Source organism: Desmodus rotundus, chromosome 7 (genome assembly GCF_022682495.2).
Source record: "Desmodus rotundus isolate HL8 chromosome 7, HLdesRot8A.1, whole genome shotgun sequence".
Lineage (NCBI taxonomy): Eukaryota > Metazoa > Chordata > Mammalia > Chiroptera > Phyllostomidae > Desmodus > Desmodus rotundus.
Genome location: NC_071393.1, coordinates 23,948,148 through 23,970,233, shown reverse-complemented (window position 1 = coordinate 23,970,233; position 22,086 = coordinate 23,948,148).

Sequence of the window (22,086 nt, the reverse complement as noted above, 5' to 3'; positions counted from 1 at the left end):
GAGAGAGAGAGAGACAGAGAGAGACAGAGAGAGACAGAGAGAGAACTTAGAGAGATAATGCATTGTGGATGCTATTTCAGAAGAAACACTCTTCCTCTGAAGCTCATTTGTGGACACACGTATGGGTTCAGGATGCGAGGTCCCATCACAGTGTATCATGGGAAGTATGTGAGTTAGTAAAATCTGAAATTTTAGTGAGGGTTCCCTATGTACCAATAACTTCATTAGGCAATCGATGGCTATTATTTCTAATTTTCAAAACAACCTTGCAGAGTAGCTACCACTACCTCTCTTTTATGGATGAAAAATTGAGACTGCGAGATAAACTAACTTGGCAGGAAAACAGTATTTCCCAGGGGTCCACACCCTAGACTCTGATGTCAGATTACTTGGGTTCAAATGCTGTTTTTTTCCTACTTATTAGTTAAAAAATTCTGGGCAAGTCTCTTAACGCTTTGAGTCTCAGTTTCCTCAGCTGTCAGAGGGGACAATGATGGAATTAAGTTACTTCACAATATCTTACGAAGATTAAATAAAGCACACCATGCCAAGTGCCTGGAACATTGGCTGGCACCTGGTTCGCACTGTATAAATATTTGCTGTAACGGCTGTTATGGGTAAAGGTCACCGACTAGTAAGTAGAGAAATTAAACTAAGTTCTATCTGGTTGGAGCTTCTGTCTGCCACACCGTGCAAGGTTCCAAACTTGTTCTACGTTTGTTCTTTGGCGAATCACACAGCGTTGCCCACATTTAGTTTCTGCATCCGTACCTTATAGACAGTGATAGTAACAACAAACAAAGCACCTCCCTGTTTTGTTGAAGGTTCAGTACATCCTGATGAATTGTCAGGTGCTGTGCCAACGTCCATTGCTGTTGTTACCAGCGACAAAAGAAGCAATCCGACTCAAAGCAAAGGGCCTGGTGGTGTCACTTGCACACTTATTGTCCTGGCCTTTAATTTCTATCATGTGCCTTTGCCTCTGAATCTGGCTTGGATGTCAAGTCGTTGGGGGATGGTCCCAGTTCTGAAGCAAGAATTCCACAGTCTTGATGAATCAAACTCAGATATAAGGTAGAGTTTAACCACCCCACTGGAACTTCAGAAATATTGGTCTAAATTGGGAAGAAAAAAAAAAAGTAAAATTTTTCTTGTATGAAAACAAATGTTTGGGAATCACATTTCTGTTTATCCAAAAACTGAGAGAACATAGTAGTAGCCAAAAGTTCATTATGTTGGCACAGAAACTTCTATTTTTTTTTTAAATATCAAGTTCAGTGTCCTCAGCTGGAATGCATGATTTCAGTTACTTTCCAAAAGGTCAGTTTATTTCTGGGAGGAATATTTCTGCAATGCAAAGAACCAGAGGTGAAAATAGGAGTGAGGACATGGCCTGTGGAATAGATTATGTCCCTTCCTGGGATCCCGTAGGGACACTCAGAAACTGGAGCGTAGCTGCCCTAAAGGGGAGACTTCCACTCCAGAATGAAATTATGATGTTGCAAGAGACCCAGTTAATCAAATTTAGTTCCATTTGTTCATAGAGTCGAATTCCCTAGACATCTGTTTAGGTCTCATTTCTGCTAATTCATGTCTGTCAACTTCTTCAAAATGTAATTCACAGTGTATCATAAATTGCCCAGGCATCTATTGAGTGCCTAATAGTTACTAGATGTGTACAGTAATCCAAGACAAAAGACCTGGCTTCTTTTCCTAAGTTGCCCAGCCTAGGGACAGAGACAGTTCTGCCAGAACTCATTCCAGAAACTGCCATGTGTTAGGGGCCCAGTAAATGTCATTTGAAAGAAGGACTTCATGTGAGGGAAATTATCAATTGCTGTTGGAGAACTATTGTGAGAAAATAAGGTGTTTTGGGGGTAGGTCGTGGTCAGGGAAGAGTTCCAGAGGGAAGTGACATTTGTGCAATTCTGGTGGAAGCGTAGGCATTCGCTGTGTGGGAAACAAGGGAGCGTTTTGCGGAAGAACACGAAGGTACGAAACCGCAGGGTGGGCGATGGGTCCCTTCAGTGGCACTGCTGTGCTGAGATTTCATGTATGAGTGAGAAAGGAAGAGGCAGCCAGCAAGATACACAGGGGACACAGTGTCACTGCTTTCAAATTCTAAATAAAAGGAAGTCCGTGTTTACTCTGTACTTCTGAGGAATCCCAGGAAGTTTCACATAACTAATCTCTTTCTCTCATTTGTCCTCTCAGCACTTTGCACTCACAGAAAATTGCTGACATTTTGCCCATGTGAGCAGAGAGTTTGGTATTGACTCTAAGAGTTGAGCACTAGAGCCAGCCCCGCCCCACTCCAAGGGTCCAGCTCACCCCCCATACCTCACTACTTACAGGTCCTTCATGGCCGTGCTGCCTCCTTCCATGGATGGGAGGCAAAAGGGCTGAGGCCGGGGCTGGTCGAGGGCATGGTAGAGGGTTCTGCCAGTACTCACCTGAATTGTGGGAAGGCGGCTGCTGGAACTGACATCTGAAAGAAATGCCAGGTGAGAAGCACAGTGACTAGTCTGCAGCCAGGATCCGTGAACATGGGATGGATCTGAGACACAAGGTTGAGCGATCAGGACTGAAAGGAGGTTGGGATTAGATGTAAGGAGAGGATGGTAAGTCGGGAGAACTTTCCTGGGCTGGTTTCAGATACCTGTGATGCTTTTGAAGAAAGCATCTGTGGCACGCTACGGAGCTGGGTTGAGATCAGTACAGGAGTTCATTGTGGACTGATGGTTAGAACCACTTCTGTGAGCTTCCACGCCATTGCATCCTGTGCATGCCTATCACGTTGCAATTATTGTTTAATGCCTGTGTTCCGCACCAGGTTGTAAATCCACAGCAGCAGGAACTGTGGCGGCTGCCCGTCTTGTGCTGCCTGCGTGCCTAGCTCAGTGGGTGTGCAGTAAGTGTTGAAGGAATCATTGTGTGGCTGTACGGTTGGCCTTTCTCTCCTTTCTGGCTCTGCAGGGTGCGCAGTTAGCGGTTTTGTTGAGATGAAAGGGGTGGGTGAAATCTTGACTAAAACTTGCATCCATCACAGCTCTTTCCCTAAAGGAAGGAGTGTGACAGCCTCTTCTCTCTCGAAGGGAGCTGCTGCCTTTTGAAGTGGTACCTGAGGGACCCGAAGAGAATCTTATCCACTCTTCTACCAGAGAACACAATCCTCCCATGAGCTTCTTTTCTTCCACAGGCCAGGACTGGGTGTTTTGGGGGGTAGCAGACATTCAGGAAATGCCTGTTGAATTGACTTTGTAATGTGCCATGCAAGAAAACAAAAGGCAAGGCATTTGAGATTTCTCTGAAATGAAGAAAACAGCTTGGATAAAGTTTATAAGAAGAAAGAGGGCTTTTTTTCACAAGTACAAATTTAGATTTGGAAGTCAGCCCTACCCTCATTTGATACACAGGGACCCTGAGGACCAGGGGGTGAAACGCTTTGCTCATCCGTGCAAATACCTAATGTTTACGTGTCTGTGCAATACATAAACCTTGGTGCATGGGTTGGAGCACTCGCAAATCCAGCACTGGAACCGAAACGAACTCTTTGACCTCCTCTCCTGACTCAGCCTTTCCCCTTTTTTTCAAAAGCAAGAAGGTAAGCGTGCCTGGTCTAGCCTAGGAAAACAGAGGCTGAAGGTGGTGAAGGCAGCTGAATAAAAAGCCCAGAGTGTGCACCTGATTAGCCTTGATTTCCTCTTAACTTTGAAGTTCCTTCCAAGGCTTTGAGAGTTTTCTTTTATTCACACACACGCAGCTCTGTACCTCCCGACAGCTCTCCAGCTACACACACGTACACATGTATAATTTCTATGGACAGCTTTGATGGATATTCGTGAGACCACATGTTCCTCCATTCATGCTTTTTCTTCCTCTTAAATATTTATAAAGGTTCACAAGCAGAAATAAAAGTCCCTCAGATTCAGAGCCAACTAAAAATAACACTTCTATTTCTTGCCAGGCAATCTGGCATCAATCAAGGCCATTGGGAAGACGCTAGGGAGGAAAGAAGAGGAGCTGATTGATAACCTCCTTATCCAGTTTTTTAGTCACCCCTCTCTGTTATTAATAAGTTAGCAAGATTGACAGCACGGGATGGAACGCAGATGCTTTGGGGTTTCTGCTGCTGAAGATAGCTCCTTCTTCATGGCTCCTTCTTTGATAAAATGTGTCCTTGAGGAGAGAGGGTTCTGAACTAGCTAATTGCCAGGGAACTCAAGTTGTTGAGCAAAGGGAAGAATGGGTGGAATCTTCGGAATTGGGTGGGGACTTTATGAGCTCTCTAGATAAGTACCATTTCTGTTCAAGGGGATTAAGCTTTACGTTGGGCCTCCTGTATGGGGCTGTCGTTGACTAACACACTCAGTAGTGGTTACCTTATAGCGTTGGTGTCTATATGGGTTTCTATTTCAGTCTCGCAGCCCCCATGGCTATATAACATTGGGAAGCTTGGCAGTCATGCCTTCCTTTTGGGATCCCCCATCCACTGCCTGTAGCAGAATGATTTAAGTTTACCTGGGGATTTTGGTCACTTCATCTCTCCCTGGTGCTTTTGCAAAAGGTGGGCGTTCTTCTCAGAGAACTGCAAGTATTGAAATTCTAGTCACATTTCTCTGATTCTCTTCTTCCTACTTGTGGTCAGACTTTATCTTCTCTGGGTTTGGAAAAATGTTTTTAGATCATAGTGCATTCTTTTCTGTTTCTTGTCCTTGCCTCCCAAAACTTTGGCTTATGTGTTTGAAAACTTTGATTTCCAATACCTTTATCACAGATGTGGGTTTTAAGGGCAAATTTTCAAATGTAATGGTTTGAATTTGACTCAGTTTTTTAGTTGAATCAGCTGCTTTCCACAGGATAGGACAGATAAAGTTATTGTTACTGGCACAGTGGTAATGAAGATGGTGGAAAATGGAAAGTAGAATGGGTACGAGAGAGCAACAGGAAACACCCCTAGGTAATGGCCCAAAGTGTTATCCTGTATACAAGCCGCCGCTTTTTATTGTCATCTATTTATTCCTACGAACCTGGAAATTGTCATCAGGAAAGGGAAAGGGAAAAGATGCTTCTTCACAAATGGATTTGCAGTGAGAAAAAGAAGTTTAAAATGAAATTAATCTGAACCAGGAAAGTGACATTAATAATCTATATCCTCCATATTGGTTTTTCCCTCAAAGTGACTGGGTGGCAGTCTCAATTTTCAGTTCAATGGAATCAACGTTGTGTCTCCGGGTGGACTCAATAGGCAATGAAGGGAATTTCAATGTTGGCTGGGGAGACTGATTCTATCAAGGGAAAATCGGACTGCTAATCTATAGTGGGGGTAAGAGAGAGTACATCTGAGATGCAAGAGATTCCTTAGTGCTTCATGCTCTGTGATGGAGGTCAATGGAAAAGTTTAGGGAGTGTTACAGAAGAGATCGGGGGGAGGAATGATATACTATTACCAAATGGACCCACCCTTGTGCTCCGGGGGTCCCCCACCCTGTACTAGGTTTGCCTTGCCCGCTGCCAGGGAAAGATGTCTCTCAATGCCAGAGATTGGTGAAAAAGAAAGGGATTATTTATTTAAAGAGTTATACAAACTTAAGAGTAATGACTTAATGTCTCCATTGAGATCCCAAAGTCCTTTAGAATACCCACAAACCCACAAAGGGGGAAGTCCTTCCTTCCCCCTTTGCCCAGTCTGGGTTACCATATCTCAAAAAACGAAATAGGAGTCCAAGGTTCTTCTCTGCCCAGGCCCAGTGGTCCCCCAAAAATGCTGAATGGCTGCCATGCCTGGGTTTAAATCCCAGCGCTAATCTTCCTCTGCCCCACCATTTCCAACTCCTCCCACAATTGGCCCCAGCTGCCAGCATCCCCGTAGTTTTCCAGCTTTACTGGGCTGCCATAGTAAGTCTGGGCAGGTGTGGCCTTGTGGTGTGGAGCCAATCATCTCAAGCTCTTATGCAGACTCTGAACCAGGGGCTATTGCCTCCCAGTTCCATCATGGGTTGAAGTCACTCCCATCCCCCTGGCTCAAAGCATGGCCACAGCTGTTTAACATATCTATGAAACCAGCTAAAGATTACAGATATGTTAAAGGACTGTTCTAGAGGTTATCTGCAAAGCTTGCTATTCAAAACAACTCTCAATGGCTCTGCTCCAAGCGTCCCATCCCCCAGCTCAAACTTGTGGGGGTGAGGACATCCTATACATATATTTTTTTCTAATATTTTCTGGACACTGAATTCTGGACTCCATTACAAATCCTTATTTGGGCCCCCACCTTGGATGCACCCTGTTAGAGAAGGACTACTAATCACCGGGACTATTCAGGATTAAAGGTTTGGGTCACTCCACCAGGTATGGAATCAGAATAAGCTGAGGTGCTTGCTAAAGGAAAAGGGAATACAGAATGAGTAGTGAAAGGAGGTCGTTATAAATACTAGCTGTGAGCATAAGACCAGAAATGAGTACTGTAATTGCAATGAGTATTTCTTCCTTATTTTGTTATGAGTATATTTGTCTGTATATATACATACATACTATGTGAATACTTTGGGTTTTTTTTTCTGTCCTATTCCCTTATTTTGTAATATAAGATTTATTGACTTTATATTAGTATTTAAGTGTTAATTTTACATCATAGGTATGGGATATCAGGACAAAAGTAAACACCACTCACGAACTTTACCTCCTCTTCCAGGAAAGGGATTAGTGTGTTTTGAGTTGTACAGAGAATAGCTGACTTCTCAGCCTCCATAATTTGTGAGCCAATTCCTATAATAAATCTCTTCTCATACATATCTATACATATCCTATTTGTTCTTTTTCTCTGATGAACTCTGACTAATACATACATTGAATACTAAGTGGAATTGCAAAGAAGCTGCTGGATAATCTATTGGGGGAAAATTGGGAACATTTCATGGGAGAGGTAACGTTGGAGACTACATCAGAGCCTACTTTTTGTAGGTGGTGTTGGTGCCAGAGGTGGTTCCAGGCTAAGGAACAGAGTAATATCTGAATGCATATGGTAACATTGAGATATGAAGAGTGTCTTTCCTGCGGTCAGCCAGCTAGTAAATCCAGGGCGTGACATAAGTAGGTTAACAGTTGTTCATATAGAAAATAATACACAGGCTTTCTGTTGTTTTTGCTCTGGCAACCTGGGGTCTTGTGTGGTGATGCAGACGCGTAGTGGAAAAGTAGTCTGGGGCCTGATCTACCTCGTGGGAGAGAGTTGCCCGGAGAGCTACTGGATCTGCAGTAGACTTTGCATCGTGATAAAGAAAACTCGTTGTTGCGCTGAGATGTTTGAGGGTTAACTTCTTCCTACAGTATAGCTTAGTCATCCTGATTAATACAGCTAGGAAACGTCCGGCTTTGAGCATTGAACTCTCAAAAAGTAACTGGCTACCGTCACTTTGCTAAAGAAGAGTTTTTCAGGATAGGATTTGTAGGATGCATTTTAGAAAGAATACCAACCATCACCGGTAGGATATTTCTTTCTGCGGGACTCTACAAGGGGTTACTAATACTGGCACCCTTGTATTATTCTCGTTCTGAATGCACTTCTTCCCCAGATTTCACCTCTCCACATTCCCCATCCGGAGGGGACTAAGTGAGGTATGTATTCAGAATTGCTGTTGAAGGATAGAGGTCGATTGAATTGCTTGAAGCGACTGGAACTGAGGTTTTCAATTTGGAATCATCGATTCTCCTCTGAACTGTGGGAAGAGCCTGGACTTTGCAGCCAGACAACTCTGTGTCTGCATTTCATTCTAGTCACTTACGACCTCTGTGACCTTGTGCGTATTACTTAACTGAAATTCATTTATTTTCTCATTTGTCAAATGATGATACTTACTTTGCAGGGTTATTATAAGCATTAAAAAAAGATGTATGCTAAGAAAGTAGCACCGTGGCTACTTGATACATATAGAAAGTAAATGATTGATGCTCTTCCTTATTTATGGCCTGTGGGAATTCAGTTAAGTTTGTGGCTTACAATATTTGAGTCTCAAGTCTCTTGACTTCTTGTTTGGTTATGTTGGTGGGGCCTCATGCTCATACAGATTGGAGGGGGTTTTGTAAAAATCAAAATAGATATTTTTGTTTGAAGAGTATTCTCTAAAATAATGTTCAATAGACATGTGGAGTATTGCTTTGGTAAGGTTGTTTGAAATAGTGGATCAGAAATTAGTCAGAAGATGGGTTATTGGCCCCATCTGTCATCCTTTTTAGATCTGCAATCATTGGTAACCAAGTTACTCTCACCAGTTCTTATATCCTCATTATTAAAGTGGAAATAGGCATGCCTGACTTGCCTACACTCACAGGGTTATTGTGAGGTTAAAAAAAAGTACAAATGAAAGGCTGTGGATATTTATTAGTTGGGTAAAGCTATTCCAGTTATTTCCATATTTAGCAGTGTCTTGCAGTTGACTAAATGTTGCTGAATGAAGATGGAAGAATAAATAAAAACCAAATCAAAGGAAGTAGAAAAGACACTTGGGTTACAGTCAGTTTTCCCTGAGGACAGAGAAGCCAACACTGATGTCTACTAGCTTAGACTCCTGGGGATGTATTAACAAGGCCAGACACAGTAAGTTAAAGCTACAAAAGTTCCGCAGTAGGGAGGATTTTGAATGTCAATGAATACAATCGTCTCCATCCTTTAGGAAAGTGAGCACAGATGGTAGTAATGGCTCATGGATAGCAGCAGAGTTGGGGTCCCAATCTTTGTCTTCAAAAATGAAGATGAGTGCTGCATGCATTCGACCAGGCAGCATCCTTTCTGGCTTCGTGGTGTCTCCTTCAGCCCTGAGATTGTGCACATTCCAGCGGAATGAATGCGGCCTTGTTAGCACCCACGTGGAGGAGATCCGATCCATGTGTTTCATTTTAAATCCACAAACGATGCACCCATTAACGTGTACCCACTCTTCTCTCAAAGAACCCCTGAGAGTATTTATAGTTGTGGTCTGCGAATGCAAGAGTGACAGGTGGATTCTTCATCCTCTCAGGCTCTGCCCGTACTTCCAAGGTCTGGAGAATCTTTGTCAATTGAATATAATAAAGGCCTTTGCCTGTGGTCTGTTCCAGGTGGTCTGGCGTTTCCAGGCATTTGTGGAGGTTTGTTAGGCACATGGGTGATGTCACATTCTGCCACAGCTCTGTCATAAATGCACTTTCCCTGGAGGATCTTAAGACAACAGCAAAGTTTGCTTTGCGTTAGCCCAACCCTTGACCTGTAAGATGAAAACTTCTGAGCTAAGAAAGACTGCTGAATTTCTGAAAGCATCGTTCTTGTTGGCAGGTTGACTGCCAAGTTCCAGCTCCTGACTCACTGTTCTCTATTAGAGAGGTAGTGTGTGAGAGTACGTGTGGGTGTGGACATGTGATTATTTGTGCAATGACTGGAAGTGTAATATGAATCGAGCGATGCTCTTTCGGGCTATCAGTGGTTTCTTACCACAAACTGGAAGCAATCCAACGTTGGATTTCGGCATAGCTCTGAGGTATTTACTATGCAGGAAGCACAAATTATGCTGCGCATGTTCGCTATATCCTTTGGCCCTGAAGAACAATGAGGAAATTCACATTCCTCTTTACCTTGGGTAGGACTGTTGGTTGCTAGCTCAGGGGAGATTCCAGACACTTGTTAACAGGGCCCTTCTCATCAAAATGTGACCCGAACCTGGGTCTTCAGTGAAAATGCAAGCTGAAAAAGCTTCGGATATCCTCATGGAAAAACAAATTCAGTTGCATTTACCGATAGGCATGGGTATTTTTACTAGTAGTTTTGACCTAGTTTGTGTGTGTGTGTGTGTGTGTGTGTGTTGGGCAAACTTAAAACTGATTATGGGCCCATTACTTGACAAAACTGATTAGATATGAATAACAGGGAATGCGGGCAAGGTATTCAGGATGACTTCATGTTTCTGGTTTGTGATGTTCCACACACTTGGTGGAGGGGGGGTGGTGGGTTTGCAGAGCTATGAACACAAGGGTTAGTGTGTTGGGTAACAGCATCACAGACTGGAGGGAGATTTATGAAGCCACCCTCTTTCTCATTCCCATCTGAACTTCATGAAAACACAAAAATCCCAACTCTCCTTTTACTTTTTGACTTAGGTTTAAACATTCTCCACATTACTATTTCTAACCCATTACTCTAGTGACTTCCTGGGGCTGGAGACAGTGAGGGAATGGTCTTTGGAGTTCTCATAGTCTGTGCTTTTAGGATATGGTAGCTGTGAAGTTCCCTTCCTTCTGTAGCTCCTCCATTGCTGGGTGATCTTAGTCAAGGCTTTTGATCTCACTCGGGGCCTAAAAAAGAAGACTGAAGAAACTATCCTATAACTGAGTGTTTGGTCCAGGCAAAAGCAAATGTCAATGTTTCCCTTGGCAGATAAGAGAGATGAGGCCATTTAATCATATACTTTGTAGAAAAATGTAAAGGCAATAAGAGAAAGAGGTAAAAGGTGAAGTGAAATAGTGCATTAAATCCTTTTTGTAATTATACATTTTCAAAAGTTTGATTTGAGAACTAGGTGAGGGTGCAAGTCAATGCCTTTGACAGGGACTGGCAGGGGATAAAAAGAACCAGTGTGCGGTGAGTATCTTTCGATGAGAAAAAACAAATTCAGGTATCTGTGGTAACACTGTTTGTCTCCTTGTTTATCTCCTCAACCATCCCTTCATCTACACAGAACCGCTACAGAAAAACCACTGCGTAGTCATCACATTGCCCCAAATACCTCTTAGAGGGCCGACCTGAAAATAGGATGGAAATTCCGTGACTGGAGCACTGCACCGCTCAGCCTTTGGCCCAGGTTGAGTACTGACCACTCTCATGGACCCACAACCTTCCTACTTAATTATTTTTGATGTGGGGGAACCTGGCCACAGCCTTTAAAGTCCAACCTCTTTAGTCGGTAATCAAGGCCAAGCAATTCTTAGAAACAATTGCTGATAGCAGGGATTTTTAAAAACATCAAATACATCACCTAATAATTACTCTTCAGTTTAGAATATCAAAAATTCTCTTTCAAGGAGCCCCACATGGCATGGCTCAGTTGTTTGGAGTGTTGTCCCATGCATGAAAAAGTTATAGGTTTGATTCTGGTCAAGGGACATTTTTAGGTTGTGGGTTTGATCCCCAGTCCGAGCACATATGGGAGGCAACCAATGGATGCTTCTCTCTCACATCAAGGTTTCTCTCTCCCTTCTTCTCTCCCTTCCTTTCTCTCTAAAAAAACCAGTGAGAAAATGTCCTTGGGTGAAGATAAAAAAAAAAATTAAAATTCTCCTGCATGGAGTATAAAGAGATGTTTCTTATTTTTCAAAGGTTGGATTTATTTATTTTTAAAGAGAGGGGAAGGGAAAAAGAGAAGGAGAGAAAAACATCAATGTGTGGTTGTCTCTTGCAAGCCCCCTACTGGGGACCTGGCCAGCAACCCAGGCATGTGCCCTGACTGGGACTCAAACCAGCAACCCTTTGGTTCTGAGGCCCGCACTCAATCCACTGAGCTATACCATCCAGAGCTGAGGGGATGTTTCTTTGCAGGGTTGAAGCTGGGCATTCTGTCCCCATTTCCTAGATGGGACGCGGAGCACATATTCACCATGTTGAAAGGCTGACATTTTAGAGCTGAAAATTGCCAAGGACTTAGAGGAGAAATCCAGACACATTCAGTTTGATATTTAGTTTTGTGGAGCCTGGAAGCTCCCATAACTCTGAATTTTGAAACCATTAGTATAAGCAGATTCTACGGTCTAAATAGATGTTCCCAATACCCTTTCTGAAAAAAAGAAATCACAGCTTCACTTATCTACTAGTACATTGTACAGGGCAGAATCTAAAGTTTTTGCAACTGTGCAAACAGATTATTTTTCTAATTAGCCCTTGGTGTAAAGTTTTATTTCTTTCACAAATATCTATTTTATGCCTATTCTGTACCAAACTGTGGTCTAAGGCATTGAATAGTCATCAGGGAAATTTGACACCTTCAGGGAGCTTACTGCCTACATTGTTTTCCTTTCTGTAATAATAAAAAAAAAATCTGCTGCAATTTCTATACCTTTTTTCATGTCAATTCATCTTCGTCTCCCACTGTAACTGACATCATTATGTGGATGATGCTTAAACCCCTGTCAGGACATTTAAAATCTCTCCTACGCTGTGGTCTAAGATTTTCAACTTTGTACTTTACATATATCTCAAGCTCAAATTCTCTTAGGCTATGCACACAAACTTCTCCTCTTCTCCACCAATCAGGTTCTCCTCACAACTTCCTCTTTCTCTTTGTGGCACAGTATTCCTCCAGCCCCCTGGCTGGGTGCCATTCTCCTCAGTGGGCTCCTACATGTAGCCTGTCACAGATGTCCCCGCCGGTTCTTTTCTCCATTCCCACTGCCATTTCATTCTGGTTTAACCATTATCTCTTGCCTGCTCTGTGGCAGTCTCCCACGGGGTCCCCCATTTCTTCTCTCTCTTCCCTCTTGATCATCACGCACATTGCAGTTGACTCTTTCCAAAACACATCTTCCTCCATTGTTCTTTTGCTCAGATGCCTTCTTTGATTTCCCTCTGTCTACAGATAAACCCTATATGAAGCAATATTTATTTTCTAGCTATAACCTCTTGGCTTTGTCCTTCTCATCCACGGTTCCATAGACACGCGTCGTCCTCACCAATCTACAAAGTGTCTCTCCGCAGACACGTAGTCTGCTGTGTTCTGCTTGAACCCGTTCCTGTCGTAAATGTTGCCCACATTGGCTTTCTCTCAGACTCTGGTTTAAGGTTTGGACTTCCTCACAAAGTTTATGACAGACCTCCTATGGCAGCCACTGCGTCCAAGGTAAACCTCGCCTGTCCTCACGGTCTTCTTATTTGGGATTCGCACTCTGTGTGCCTGCAGGCTGAAGGGCCTTGAGGGCATAGTTCGGATGGTTTTGAGTCCATGTTCATTCCTCACACAGTGTCCAGCCGAACATGTTGTCATATCGGATATTTCAGGACATGTGATAAATTAAAAGGATAAGTTAATTCATGGGGGGTAGGAAGTGAAGTGGGAATGCGAGGGCTCTGAGGTCAGGGGGCTCGGTTCGCAGGCAGGCTTCACCTCATACTACCCGTGTGACCCACAGCATGTTACTTAATCTCTCCACACCTCGGGGCCAGTGTCAAGGAAGGAGGGTGGCATTAGCACCTAGCTCCTGAGGTGGTTGTAAGGAGTCATCTTGTGAAAGGTGTAGAAGAATGCCTGGCACACAGTGGACACTCAGTGAGCGAGAGCGATCACTGCCACTATCGTAGGACAGATGTTAACATTCAGAGAAAATGAAGTTCTGTGTAAACTGGAGTAGCTGAAAGAAGCTTCCTGAAGAAGGCGGGGCAGGAACTTGGGTCGGGAATGATGGACAAGAGATGAGGACATGTTGCATTTTGTTTTTCTTGGAATCCTCTCAGAGCCAGTCATCAAAATGGTGTTATTTATCCTCTGCCATAAAGATGGTACTTCTTTTCACTAAGATCTTTTATTAATGAAAACAATAATGACTGTTTAGGATCCTTTGCTACAGGACGTTTTTATCTCCCCTGCACCTGGCCCACATTATTAGTGAAGGCCATTAAGACTCAGAGTTCAGGGCTGCCTCCCGTGGCTTCCTGCTGCCAAAGCGTCTGCTCTCAGCCTTGCTCAGGCTCAGCTCAGGAAACATCTGCAAGGGCGGCTTCGCAGTGACACAGTCTCAGCCTCAGAATGCCTGGCCCAGAGCAGCCTGCTGGGCTCACCTCTGACAGAATGCAAAGGGGAGGCCCAGGAAGGAGAGCTGGGGGCTGGGCTGGTCACCTGGGCAGGAGGGCTCAGATGACGTGATCCTATTGTCTGAGGACACCCGGCTGTTGTTTTGTGTTTGTTAGTAAAATAAATAAAGCCTTCGTTTCTATGGTAATGGCTGAGCCACCTGCTGAAAGGTGACTTGATGGTCCCGCTTGGCCTCATTGCCTGGGCTCTCAGCCTGGGAGGGCTAAGGAGCAAGTGCGAGACTAATGACTTGCCCAGCTCCAGCCTAATGAATAGTTTTGGTTAGGAAACTTCCTGGAGTTGGCCAGGATAACTCCATCCATGCAGCTTGATTGCAAAGGCTGTTTGAAGTTCATTTGTGTGACTCTCAGCGGGAAAGGCCCGCTGATGGAAGTAGATTTTCCTCAGAGGCCAAGCATGGTTCACTTACATCACACTGCAAGACGCAGTAGCAGTTCCCGTCACTGTGTGTCCCCAAAGGAGCCACGTCTGCCAGAGGGTGGCGGAGCCGTCCTCTCAGTAGCTTGGTCCCTTGCACCTACACGTTCCCTGCTTCTCTTCCAACTCTTGTCCTTCCTTCTGTGAAGGGGTTCAGCTCATGGTGGAGGTTAAGAAAAGATTTCAGAAGATTCCTGTGTTCAGAACACACCTTTCTCTCCAGCTCACCTTCCTGCGCACCAGAACGGCAGAAGGAAGGCTTTTTGCTCTGGTGGCCTTGGAAGCCACTGGTGTTCCTATGAGGCCTGAAAAGTAGAACAAAACTATGTTTCTGAGATGTTTGACCTTAGCTATGCCCAAGGAGTCCTGAAAGGTATTTCTTAAAGGGGGCGAATGAAAGTCTGAGGAGAGGGTGGCTTGGTGGGTTGGGCAATAGATGGTTTATCATTGGGGGATAGAGAAAGGAGGAGGCATGAGCTGTTCAAACTTCAGGTTTTCTAAATGCATGCCGAGGAGCCCAACTTCACTTTCTTCTCAGTTTAGACCTCTGCAGTCAGCGTGTTTCCCTTTGATGTGAAAATGTGCACGGGGATCCAGACGCTGGAAGACCTGCCAGCCTGGGCCCCTACCGCTCTGGGAGGAAGTCTCAGGCTGAAAGCGGGAGAGCAGAATTCATCGGGTCTGATTCTACTTCCTCCTCACTTCCGTCGGAAGCTTTGTTTCTCTTCTGGTGCGCTCTTCCCCATCTCCCATTCTTGTCAGCGCTTAGGAAAATTCCTTTCCATTTTCAAAAGCAAAATAAACGAAATCACTGTGCAGGCTTTGCCCTGCTGCTAAAATACATGAGGAAATAAAATGTATAAACCTTAAAATTAAACTGAACATTGGGAGATGGATGTTCTGTGCCCTGCCCATGAATAATTCAGATAGGGAGGTTCTGTCTGTGTTCTAAGTGGCTTTTAGATGGATTGAAAGAACACACTGGACAGGGTTTCAGGCCGCGGAGCCAAGGCCAGGGGAACAACCGAGACACTCACCAGGGACTTGCTGCTGCATTTCCTCAGAACATGAGGAATTTTGAGGCTTTTAAATCATGAAGCTAAAGGTTGTTTTTCAAAGAACAGTATTCATTTTTTGAAGACTATGTACTTATTCCAACTGTGGATACTAAAAGTTTCCAGGACCCATCCTTGGAAAAATCTAGAGACAAAGCGTTGTAACGGTTAGCAGATTTTTCAAGGCCCTTAGACAGTATTTGAGACTGGAAAAAAACTGGCTGGTCTCCAAATTCAAAAATAAAGCAATAAATAAAAAATAAATAAATGTGTTAATTATGATACCAGTCTACACCAATACAATCTACATATATTTTAGTCATATTTACGTGAGGCACAGGTATGCTATCATATGTTTGATGCACTATGATGTAGGGCTCCAGCAGGTCGCGTGATTAAATCGTCCTAAGGTTACACAAGGGGCCTGTTGCAGGTGTAGCTTATGAAGCATCATTTGAGACGGCGGCATTGCCAGAGAACCGAGCAGCATTATGGTGAAGCACTCAGGTTCCAGATTCAGACCTACTTTTAATTCAGGATCTTTATATGACCTGGGGCAAGTTCTTTATCTCTGTGAGATTCTTCTTCTCCTTAATAAAATAGGAACAAAAGTAATGGTATTCATAGAGTGTTTTTAAAGGAGAAAAGTCAATTGCATGATACCTGGAACATAGAAAGGACTCAGCAAAGTTCTTGCAATTATTTTCCTTTGGTTGACCTAAAATTGTTTGTCCTGTGTTATTGCTGTTAATTCATCATGCTGAGCTCTGAGATTTAAGGCTGTCTCTGGATATCGAATTCATACCTAAAAGAAAAAAGATGACCCACTAATAAGGATATTTGGAACAATATGTTTAGGCTTTGAAGGCGATTCTAAATGATAAGCTGTCCAACTATCCTGTGCGATGTGGACACAACTTGGAGACACGCAAAATGCGTCTTTGCCCAGAACATGCTCACTTGGCTGGTTTATTCAGGCACTTTTGGTTTAAAGAACAAAACTCCGTATAAGGAATAACCATATTTTGCCATGTACAATGCACACTCACATTTTTGGCTCAAACTTTCAGGAAAAAATCTTTTGTTTGAACTTTTAATTCAAATTTTATTTATTTCTATTTAGAAACAAAACTGATGATCATATTCCAGGGTATTATTTTGCATAGGGATATTGTTATTGCTTTCTAGAGTTACACTTTTAATGCATAAGCATAAATAAAATATTTAAACACATTTATATAGATACAGAATTAGCACTACACATGTATAATACACATCCTTAATTTTCCCTCAAAATTTGGGCAAAAAAGTGTGCATTCTACATGGCAAAATACTGTAGCTACACTTCTATGTGGAAGTATCATTTGGAATGACAGCTCCCTCCATAAAATCTAAATGTCTTCCTAACGTTTTTCCCAGCTCCATCATGCTGTCTCGTACCTGTTTCTTTACATGCATATCATAGCCTTCCCACCTTTTTCTTAGACCAACTGCTCTTTTTCTTTGTCTGACATACTCCTCTCCATTCTCAACCCTTCCCAGATGTAGCTCCAAAGAAGCCTTCCCTAAAGCTGCCAATTTGCATTAGGCTCATTGCTTTTAAACTTCCTGGAGTAAGATCTACTTTTGATTATATCATCACATCTGAGGTTAGTGTCAAATCAAAATTAACAAATGTTTAATTAAATATCTACAAAGTGTTGTATTATTTAAACCTGGTCTACTACAACTTCATTCATATAGCTTTCCACGAGGTCAGTCCAGAAAGTATCCAGTCATATACTATGAAAAATAGAGACATTTATTGAAGAAGATACAAGAGACAAGAAACATTGTACACAGGACAATGATGCCTCAGTCCCCTTCAAAGTAGGCACCTTGGGACCTCACACAATTCTCCCAATCACCATCAGCTACCCCGTCATATTTTTTTGAATGTCGTTGACGGTCTGAAATCTCTTCCCTTTCAAAGGTGATTTTAGTTTTGGGAAAAGCTGGAAGTTGCAGGGTCCCAAATCTAGGCTGTAGGGGGACTGAGTCACCTGGGTGATTAATGTTTTGCCAAAAAACTCTGCACAAGATGTGACACATGAGCGGGTGTGTTGTCATGATGAAGCTGCCAATCACCAGTTGCCCATAGCTGTGGCCTTCTGAATCATCCAACTAGTTTCTCTGGAAGAATGTTCAAACTTAACGCAAAATGTGATGCAGATTCATTTCTCTACTTGCTCAGTCATTTTAAATGCAACAGCCACACAGTACACATGCACACTCAGTCATTTTGAATGCGATGACCACATAGTACACGTGCTCACTGAACAGTGTCTACTGTCCCCCTGACCAGTACAGTGAAGTCATCATTGTTCGCACATGAGTATTCCAGTCCACTCTCCTTGGCTGCCAGGGTACACTGATGTCATGTAAACCATTCTCATTATATTAACCATGGCTGGACTTTTTTTTGCCAGACCTTGGTATATGTCATCTTCAATGTATGACTTAAGGATATTTTAATATGAAACAAAAGAGAAGATCTACAAAATAAAAGTGCCTAAGGCCTGTGAGGGTCTTAAAAGACAAAGATGTTTAATGATAAAGCACTTAAAAGTTCTTACTGGGGAATAGAGTAGAATAGTGAATATCTCCGTGAACCTAAGGATTAAGCTGTCTGGGGCTGAATCGATTTTCTCCTGGATACTAATTGTGTGCATTGGGCAACTCATTTGATTCCCCCAAGCCTTCCTCTCCCCATCAGGAAAACCGAGAACAATAACAGTGACAAAGAAGGCCCCCCTGAGGTTGAGTGCCGTGTTACATGTACTGCCATGTGCTGCTGATGTGACACACGGCAGGTCTCAGGAAACAGCGCTGTCAGGAAGACCCAGTCCGCAAGGTGCGCCGCGGCGTCCACAGTGCCAGGAACAGGGCCTGGAAACTCGTCACTTCTCGCTCACATTTGTTGACAAAAATGCTGATTGGACTGTGTCAAGCGGTATGTTCTGTTTCTGATACCGGTCAGGGAGTCACCACATGGGAGCAGTGTCCATTGGCCCAGACTGTCCCATAGCCGCCTTGGTGCCTGCCTCACCTCTTCAATTCACTGTTCACCTGAGAACCAGAGCACTTCTTTAGCACAAACACAGTTTCTCCACTCCCTTTATCCAATTATTCGATGCTTCTTCGGCAGCTTGAGGATCAGGCTCAGGCTCTGGCATGACATTCAAGGCCTGTTGGGGCCTGGGCTGTGCCTGTAAAGCTACGCTCCTCTCCTGCCCCTCTTATACGGCACTCATGGCTGTCTGAGCAGCCCGAGCCCCTCTGCGCCCTGTCCCTGGACAGTCTGTGTCCTTGGTTCTCAGCCTACATCCCCAACACCCCCAGAGTTTGTCATCATTGTAAACTCAGCTCTGACATTATCTCCTCTGTGAAGATATTTTGGATGTTCTCATCAATCCCAAGCAATTTTAGGCTCTTTGTTCACATCTGTATTTTATTCACATATACATATGTGTGTGTGGGCACGTGCATGACCACACACACACACACACACACACAATATTTCACATCAGGGTCTGTTGTTTTTGATGTGTCTATTACCCACTCCCACATATTATTCCTCAAAGGAATTACCCTGCCGTCTAGTACAGTGTCTGCCATAAAGTATGTTGTACACATTGATGGGTTTCAGACAGGTTATTTGGTGATGCTCCTGATGTATTTTCTTCTTCTAGTATTTATTGCTACGGCTTGCTAACTTTAGGTTTGCATGGAGTAGGTCAGAGTGAAGGGTACAGAGGAAACTGGCCCCAGGGCTAGCAACCAGCATCTACCCTGCCTCTTTCTATCTGCAAGTAAGAATGCGTAGCTGGGGTGGAGAGCTCATTCCTGGCATTTCATTCTTTTTATTCTTCAAAGCTGATCTCAGAGATAGAGATATGTTCATATCTGCAGCTCAGACTTTCCATCTCCCTGTCCTACACCGAGGCTGTTTTCCTGGACTTGGCGGCACAATACAGTAAACAGACCGACCACTGGGGTGGACAGGAGAGTTGGGTGCACATTCCAGCAGGTCTCTCGAGCCCTCCGGGCTCCTTTTCCTCCTCAGGTAAAGGTGGGTTTGTGGGTGCTTCCTCTAGCTTTGACATTCTTGTGCTATCTGGTGACTATGGTGCCGATAAGGATGATCACAGAGTGGCAGTAGCCTTAGGAGAGGTCAGCGATGAGTTCAAGTCCTCCAGGCCAGCTCTTGCCTCCTGTGGCATAAAATCAAAGAGGGCATGTTTTGCTAATGTGCTTTATCTTGCCCATCAGCTCTGGGAACTAATTCCACCGGGTGATCATGGTTAGCAGCCTCCTCGTCTGAGGAGATCAATCCCAGGGGCAGCTGCCCTCTGACCTGCTGGCTGGCCTGTGCATCACTCACCCTGTCACCAGTCCTGGGACTGGCCCCCTGCCTGCCAGGAGCTCTGCAGTCTGGAGCAGCTGAGCTAGGAATGAAACAGGATGCCTGCTGGGAGAGGGGGCGGCCAGGCGGATGATGCAGCCCAGGCCAAACACACATACAGGCTCAGCTCGAGTGCCTGAAGACATGGGGATGCATCATAATCAGGGACAAAGAGAGGGGCTAGACGGGCTCCTGGGAGGGAAGAGTCTGGCTGTTGGGTACCCAGACACTAGGGGAAGATCACGGCTCTGCCAAAGCAAACAATCAAGGCAAGAAGCGCCGCCATGGCTGATGCGTTGGTGGCTCCAGTCCCCTCTGCCTGTGTTTCCCATTCATCGCAGGGCTCTGACTGCAAAAACAAACAACAAGGAGCAGCCAAGATCTCAGTTCCTGACAGGTTCCATAGTGGGAGAGATCAAACATCCCAGTAAGCCAGTCTGGGCTAGAGTGTGATTTCACAAGGAGCTCATCCCAGTGGATGGAGCCTTGAGAGTTCTTCTGGAACAGCTGTGGGGCTGGAGGGCTTGACAATAAATTCCTCTAAAAGGAGTTCATGCATGTTTGTAGACAGCCCCTCAGGCATGCTGTAATGCTCCCCGAGAGTAAATGGTGAAGGTAGATGGGGAGATGGTAGAAACTAAAGCAGTGAGGGAAGAAAGGACTTGGGCAAGATCAAGAATGAATGAATGACCAAAGCTGTAAATGATAGTGATTTTCAGGGGGAACTGGGCTTTGCAACTGACTTGTGACCTTGAGCAAGACCCTAATCATGCTAATTGAGATTTAGTCCTCTTGTCTGTGAGGTGAATGAAAGGAACTCCCTGTCGAATTCCGTTTGAAAACAGATAACAAACTAAAGAGTTTGTAATATTACAAACACAGATGCACACCAATTTTAGTCTTTCCTTTTACCAACCGATTAGGCGAGGGGGGACCCCCCAAAACCAGAATTTGTCTAAAAAAATTGTGCACTTATTCTCACGTGTTTAAACTTCAGTTGCCTTCAGAGTGGTCTCCATTTGAGGCGGTACCCTTATCGAGATGTTTTTTCCACTGCTCAGAACAGGTTTTGAACTAATCGATTTTGATGCCTTTTAGTGCTTCTGCTGTTTTTTGTTTTGCTTCTTCCACATTGGCAAAACTTTGGGGACATTTTTTATCTGGGGTAACAAACAGAAAATGTCACTCAGGGTGAGATCAGGTGAACAGAGAGGGTGGGACATGGGGATCATGTCATTTTTGGTCAAAAACTGGACACTCAGTGTGATGTGGGCAGATGTGCTGGTAAATCACCCATCATGGAATGAGCAAATGCTTTGAAACTAGTCTTCAAAAAATTCATGGAAGCCAAATGCAGCCTCTCACAACAACACCAGCTGGTACCCTGATGCAGATGGGTTCCTAGAACACTCACCTAGTTGGGGGGGGCTGTACTACATGGGGCCTGCCCTGAAGACAATAATTCCATTTTTTGTTGCCCCTTGCACAATTTAATGTGTTCATCCTGCAATAGGGAGAATTCTTCTATGGGGAGCAAGGCAGGGATGAGGGGGAGAAGGAAAAAGAAATCCTAGAAATTCTAACAGTGCCATATTTCTATAATGCACACATTCACCTCCCCTGACGCTCACCCATAAGGGCGGGCAGGGCTCCCTGTCTGAGTCTATGAGAGTCCTGGTGGTAGCTACCCTCAGGCTCCAAACTCCAGAGAACCCAAAGGTAAAATGGGATTGCAATGGTCCTCAGCTCCACGGACGACAAAGCACAGGGAAACAGGCTCTGTGTGCATCTCTCCAAGTTCAGCATCTTCAATTCTGACTCAGGACACAGTAGCTCATTCTAGACACTGAAACATCTTTTTAGGTTCCAGCCCATTGTTCCCAAAGCTCTTCACTCTTTGGGCTGTGTTCTTGCCGGTAAACTGGAGCATGATTGCAGCCCAGGCGGGGGTAGCTCGGCGCCGGTGGACTCTGTTTGAGGCGTGGCCTCAGGGAGGCTTGTAGGGCACAGTAAACAGGACGTGGAGGAAGTTGGGAGCTGGACTCGGGCGCTAACAAGGCCCCCCACACCCCATTGTCAGGAAACACGGGGAGCTGAGGGCCACTGAGCACACAATGATGCAGCAGGAAGTGGCCTTTATAAATACCCAGGGGTCAGGGCCAGGCCCAGCAAACAATAGGGAAAATGATGATGGAGGGGAGTGGGTGAGGGGGCGGGGAGGGAAGCCAGGATGATTCCATCAATGACAATAGCTGAGCGGGCAGTTGGTGTGGGGGAGGGGGTGCAGAGGGAGGCCTAGGGATTGTGAACCAAACAATACAGTTCGCCAGGGGATTCAGTAGCC